Below are 7,332 nucleotides of genomic sequence, written 5' to 3' on the forward strand. Positions count from 1 at the left end.
TGGGCACCGCTACATGCTGCGAGTGTGGGTATCATGAGCATCGCTGTATGCTGCGTAGATGGGTATCACTGACACCGTTAGATTCTGCGAGTGTGGTTATGATGAGCACAGCTGTATGATGCGCGTATGGGTATCATAAGCACTGCTGTATGCTGCGTGTGTGGGCATCATGAGCACCACTGTATGCTGCGAGTGTAGGTATCTTTAGCTCCGCTATATGCTGCGAGTGTGGGTTGAGCATCGCTATATGCTGCGAGTACGAGTATCTAGAGCACAGCTATATGCTTCGAGTGTGAGTAGCTTGAGCACAACTATATGCTGCGAGTATGGGTATCTTGAATACAGCAGTATGCTGCATTTTTTTTTTTTATGGGTACCACGGACACCGCTACATGCTGCGTGTGTGGGTAACTTGAGCGCCGCTATATGCTGCAAGTGTGAGCATCTTTCTGAGCACAGCTATCTGCTGCCTGTGTATGTATTTTTGAGCACTTCTGATGTGTGTGTGTAGGGGGGGAGGGGGGGTGTGTGCGCGGACCAAAGTTCAGTTCAGTTCAGTTTAGTTACTTTGGCAGCATTCAGTCTGTCCAGGTGAATTTTGTGGTTAGCTTGGAAACAGAGAGGGTGTGTACATCTGTGTGTGCGTTTGTGCGTGCGTGCGTATGTGTGTGCGCGTGCGTGCGTGCGTGCGTGCGTGCGTGTGTGTGTGTATGTGCGTGTGTGTGCGTGTGCGTGTATGTGTGTGTGTGTGTGTGTGTGTATTTGTGTGTGTGCGCACACGCGCGCATGTGTGTGTCTGATCAGTGTGTGCGTTCTTTTTTTCTTTCTTTCTTTTTTTCTTGTGTGTGCGTGTGTGTGTGTGCGTGTGTGTGTGTGTGGTGGTAGTACCCCCGCCCCCAGTATAAGCTAACCTCACAGTTGAGGACTGAGGGAAGTAATTCTGGTCCGATGCCCGTGTGCACCCCACCCCCTCCCTCCCCCTCCCTGGCCTCCTGAATACTAAACTCAGAGAAGAGGAGGGGAACAGTAACTCTTGCCTAATGTCCGAACAGCCCCCATTCTCCTCCCAAAATTCTGGCCTTACGTCTGATACGTTAGTTGGAAAGTGTGTGTTGTGGCACTGGCCAGAATCACCCACACACCAGCACCAATCATGGGGATGCTGAAGACAGGTGGGAAGTGTTTTTTTTGTTGTTGTTTTTAGTCTGGGCATTCGGCAAAACAACTTCCCACCATTACGCTTGACATGTTTGTTGAAGAGGGCGGGAGAGTTTCAGCATCAGGCCAAATCTTTTACCTGTACCCTAATTATTCTTATTCTCTCTCTCTCTCTCTCTCTCTCTCTCTCTCTCCCTCTCTCTGAGAATTAGATAGAGGTGAGTGCACTAGCTCACGGATCTGTGGTGGCCTTGATATCGTGTTTTATGATAATTTTATGTGCGTGAGGGTGGCTAGGGGTGAGAGAGTATGCGTGAACTGCCATTGGTTTTTTTGTGATTTTTAGACATTGAATAGCTGACGATTGTCAGTTCAATAGCCCTCAGTTGTGCATGCTATTAGAAGGCAATGGAGTCTTCAAGTCTTAAGCTATGTGTCTTCGGTTGAGATATGGTGTGGTGTCTGGCATGTGACCAGAATCACACCACGTCATTGGTATTGATAATCATGAAAATATATTGAGTGGGAAGGGTCCAGTTTAGGCAAAAGACCCAAATCACCCCAGGACCCATATAACAGACATGTAGCATATGGCATAATATAGAAGCGAATCTTGAGGTGGGGAGAGGGGGGCAGTCTGAGTGTAGGGGGTTGGGGGGGGGGGGGGTTGTCAGTTTCAGCACATGGCTAAAATCACTCCCCACCACAATGCTTTAACAGATGTCTGCCCTGGCATTTCCAGCAATTTCAGTTTTTGTTAAATGGCATCTGCAAACAATGAAAAACTGAAAGTGATGGAGAAGCAGCATGAAATCAGTGCATTTGATCCTTTCCATCTTGACCAACAAATGAAGACAAGGCCAACGAAAGCCAGGATGGATCCTGTCACGAAAGGCAAGTATGATCTAGATACAATGAATGGATTACTGCCAGCCTCTGGTCTTTCCACAGCGTGTTTCTCTTGTTTCCAGGGTGGATTCTGTTTACGAAAAGCAAGTATGACCAAGATACAGTTAATGGATTACTGCCAGCCTCTGGTCTTTCCACAGCGTGTTTCTCTTGTTTTCAGGATGGATTCTGTTTACGAAAAGCAAGTATGACCAAGATACAGTTAATGGATTACTGCCAGCCTCTGGTCTTTCCACAGCGTGTTTCTCTTGGACTCGTTCCACCAGCGAACGAAAGGACAGCCCAAACACGATGTTTTGTTGCCGCTGTTTACATTGAGGTTGCAGGCTGAGAGAATAAATGGGGCAAAGAATGAAAGGGTGAGGGTTAGGGGTGGCAGAGGGGAAGGGTTGGGAGAAACAGGGGGTGATTCTAACACGAAGAAAAACTGGTCTTCGATGGTATCTCTGAACACGCAAGGGATTCCATTAGTGCAAGCGTGACACACTGCTTTGTCTCTTGTCTGTCTGTCTGTCTGTCTGTTTGTCTCTCTCTCTCTCTCTGTCTCTGTCTCTCTTTTATGTGAACGTGTAGGCTTACTTGTATGTGTGGTGTGTGTGCATATGGATGAATATGCATGTGAGTGTGTGTATGGGTGTGGGTGTGGGGGGTGGGGGGTGGAGGGATGGGGGTTGTGACTGTTCTTCAAACGTCCTTGTAGAGATTTCCCACAAATGACTTTCATTGATATAAAATCAAATAAAATTTTAAAAAAAACAAACAAACAAACAAACCAAGAACAACAACTACATCCAACAAAAAAAAGAAGACCCGACCCAACGAAGGCGAATAATGTCAAGGAGACCCAGTTGCCAGCATCAGTTTAATGCCGGCATTTGATCGTTTTGTCTTGAGAGACCAACATCCAGTCACCTTCCTCTCTCAGTTAGTGCCACTTTGGCACCGAATTGATGTCTGTCATTAACTGTGCTTTGGCTTTCTGTGTTTTTGTTGGGGGTTTTTTGTTGTTGTTTTTTTGGGGGGGAGGGGAGGGTTGTGTGTGGGGGGGGGGGGAGGGGGTTGTTGTTTTTTGTGTTTTTTGTCAACTTACGTCTTGCACGAACTTGACCGAGAAGTGGAGAAGAAAATCATCACACCAAGCCAAGGTCAAACCCAAACCCGGAAGCTAGGAGAGAACGTGACCAGTTGATTCCAGCCCAGCCCCTTACCTCGCCTTCCACCAACACGTCTCATTAACACGCCCACACGCAATGTTTGTCACTGACATTTACTGTGATGGGCACAGGGATACGTTGTGTGTGTGTGTGTGTGTGTGTGTGTGTGTGTGTGTGTGTGTGTGTGTGTCTGTCTGTCTGTCTGTCTGTCTGTCTGTCTGTGTGCGTCTGTCTGTCATAGTATATCCGTATGTTGGTCATCTTCGTGAGTTAATGCGTGTGCGTATGCACGCACACGCACCACAAACGATCATGCGTATGTGTGTGAGCGGGTTCATGCCCATGCATATTAGTGTTTGTAAGTGCTCCTGTCTCTCTGTATGTGTGTGTGTGTGTGTGTGTGTGTGTGTGTGTGTGTGTGTGTGTGTGTGTGTGTGTGTGTGTGTGTGTGTGTGTGTGTGTGTGTGTGTGTGTGTGTGTTTAACAAATAACCATCCTGGATGGATTCCCGACGACTGTTTGAATTCATAAATGTGACATACAAACCACGGTAACACGCAGAATGAAGATGGAGAAAAGCTGAGACACTCAAGAGTCCGCGAAGGTCAGGTAGACCTCCACATCGCCTGTCTTTCAGTGATCACAATGACTGTAATGGCTTTGACCTCAAACCGTTGATCGACATTCGCTCTCAGCACGAGGGACCTTTTTCTTGTCCTCTGTGTGTATGTGTGTGTGTGTGCGTGTGTGTGTGTGTGTGTGTGTGTGTGTGTGTGTGTGCGTGCATGTTTACGTGTGTGTGTGTGTGTGTGTGTGTGTGTGTGTGTGTGTGTGTGTGTGTGAAAGCACAGTTCTACAAGGATGTATAGTCGATGGATCTCTCTGAGCTTCCTGCCCTTTAGAAGCACATTTCTCCTGGCCGTTTCAACCCGCAGCCACGAAAATCCTGATGTTTTTTTGTTTTCTTTTCTTTTCTTTTCTTTTCTTTTCTTTAAACGTTCAGTAAGAAAGGGAAATAAGAGAAAGTGGACATCAAATATTCTTGAACTGTTTCTGATTTCATCTTTCTGTGACCGGCACCTCCTGAAGAATCGATGATTTTTTTAAGCACTATAGAAGCACATAGACTGGTAGAACGTTTGTATCGAGAAAAGCAACTTGTGTTTTATAGCTACTCGTGAAATCTACTTTATACAATATTGGATAATCACATAAATTGGCAGAATGTTTGTATCGAGAAATGCAACATAAGTTGTTGTTGTTTTTTGTTTTTGTTTGTTGTTGTTGTTAATTTTTGTTTCTGTTTTTTTTAGTTACTCGTGAAATATGCTATATACAATGGTTTATTTACTCAGTTTTGATAGTCTTCCAATTGTCATTTGATCCCCCAGAAATGTGTCTCTCTGTCCCTCTCTGCCTGTCTGTCTGTCTGTCTGTCTGTCTGTCTGTCTGTCTGTCTGTCTGTCTCTCTCTCTCTCTCTCTCTCTCTCTCTCTCTCTCTCTCTCTCTCCGCAATTTGTTCTTACTCAGTAAACTTAGATATTACGTCGATACTCAAACCAGAAAATTATTCTTCGGGGCACACTGTCTCTCTCATGTCAATTATGCATCTACAGTCTGGAGCAATGCCAGTCACAACCAGCTTAAAAAAAAGTTAACTCATTGCATAGACGAGCAGCTAAACTTATTTTACCAGACCACTCCCTATCAACAGATGAAAAATTAACAAAACTGGAAATATTACCACTATACAAGCAATTCGACTACAATAAAATGGTCCTCATGTTCAAAGTACACAAAAACATGTCACCACCATATCTCAGTGACCTTGTTCAACGGGCATCAGAGCGTTACGATTCAGATAATTATATTCTGCCTCGTGTGCGCATCGATTTGTACAAATCTAACTTTGCATTTTTTGGACCATCTGTTTGGAACTTTCTTCCTTCGTTCATTAAGACGTGCGATTCATTACGTTCCTTCAAATCAAGCATACGAGAACTTCTGCTCTACAAACAATAGGCCCACAAAGCTTTTTTTTTTTTTTTAATAACCAGCTAAAAAAGACAAAAATCATGCTTTTTCCGTGAAGTTTGTATCTATACCTACATGCAGTGAATTTATTTTATTTCTACCTTTGTGCTTTAATGTTTTTACTTGTTCGCCTGTAAATTGGATGTTATTACCTGTAACATCTGCATCAGCAAATTAATCACTTTTGTATATGTGCAATGGTAAAGTTGTGCTTCTCTGTTTTCTTTAAGTCCGCTGTATGTTTCTCACTTCGGTCACGTCTCTGTATGTGCATAAGTGTGTGTGTGTGTGTGTGTGTGTGTGTGTGTGTGTGTGTGTGTGTGTGTGTGTGTTGGGTGGAGAGAGTGTGTGCATGTGTACGTACGGATATGAATATGTGAATGCGTTCGTTTTATTACTTTTTACGATGTTAATGATGATGATAGTGATTATTCTTCGTTGTAGTAGCAGTAGATGCAGCAGTGTTAACAAAATTATTATTGTTGTGTCGTTATCGTTAATGTTGGCAAGGCAAGGCAAGGCAAGGAGTTTATTTCGTGTGCCCCCTGGGGCAGACTGGAAAACTGGGGGATGCCTAAAATCTTTATCCTGAGTAATAAAGTTTTTAAATCTCTCTCTCTCTCTCTCTCTCTCTCTCTCTCTCTCTCTCTCTCTCTCTCCATAATATGTGTCCACCCACATTCAGTGCACACGCTGAAGCCATATCCAGCATTATTGTACACGGATCAAATAACCCCATTCTCTTCGTCGGCTCTGGTTTGTCTTTGTTCGCCAGGTTCAGGTGTGGCTTTATTCCCGCTGCCGCAGTTCTTATCAACACATGGCAGATATAAATGCTGTTTTCTGTGTGCATGTGTGTGTGTGTGTGTGTGTGAGAGAGAGAGAGAGAGAGAGAGAGAGAGAGAGAGAGAGAGACCACATGTGCCTTTTTTTTTATAGTTTACTTGCATATGCGATAGATCGTGTGTATGTGTGTGCGCCAGCGTGTGTCATGATGTCATGCGTTTTGTTGTTTTAAGTGGTTTGTATGTATGTGTGCTTGTGAGATGTTCCTGAAATTTTTCGAACTTTGTCATGTTGTACCACAAGGTTACAGTTTGAGGTGTAATTCACTTGTGATTTTGGAATACACCAGAAACAAGTACATGAATTAGCAGAACGTTTTCCATTAAGAAATGAATGTGTGACGTGTAACTGACAGTTACATATGAAATACTGCATGATTTCATACATTCACTCTGCTCTCTCTCCAGTCATTTTCCCCATCCCAAAACTGTCTTCAAACAAGCCAGTCTTTCAATTCACATACATACGAATTGTGAATATGAACCTTCAAGTGTGTAAAAAAGCAAGGAAGAGCAAATATGGAACTGATCAAAAACCATGCAGCCTGTGTTAGATTATAATCAGTTTGGTCATTACACAATCAATCGTTTACTAAATACATGTATCAACCAGTCTTCTAACACAATTGAATACTCGGAAAATGAGGACTTAATAGGCTCAGATTCTGACGATGCCATATATCAAAGGGGGAAAATGCAGAGAGAAGAAAATAATTGGACAGTCTATTTTTAGATTACACGTACCCTGTCGAGTGAATACGTTCCGGTTTCGTTTAGTCGATGCGCATCTACACACACACACACACACACACACACACACAATCATGTTCACGTAATTTTTATGTGAACTCTCCAAGAGCCAACTGCAGACAAGGGAAAGGCCCCAGATGGTATCTTTGCTCCGCTAAACAGCAAAGACAGTGTGATTTCCATGCCGTTCCTCATGGTATCCTGAGGTAGATAGATACACGTCATCACGTGCTCTTGTGTTGATTTTTCTTGTTGGGGATAATCTTCTTCTTCTTCTTCTTCTTCTTCTTCTTCTTCTTCGTGGGCTGCAAATCTCACGTTCACTCGTATCTACACGAGCGGGCTTTTACGTGCATGACCGTTTTTACCCCGCCATGTAGGCAGCCATACTCCGTTTTCCGGGGGTATTTGGGGATGATAACGCGTTCCGTACTCTGAAGATATGATGAAAGACTGCTGTCTGTAGGCCTATGTGGAGTGTT

Source organism: Babylonia areolata, chromosome 1 (assembly GCF_041734735.1).
Source record: "Babylonia areolata isolate BAREFJ2019XMU chromosome 1, ASM4173473v1, whole genome shotgun sequence".
In the NCBI taxonomy this organism is placed as follows: Eukaryota; Metazoa; Mollusca; class Gastropoda; order Neogastropoda; family Buccinidae; genus Babylonia; species Babylonia areolata.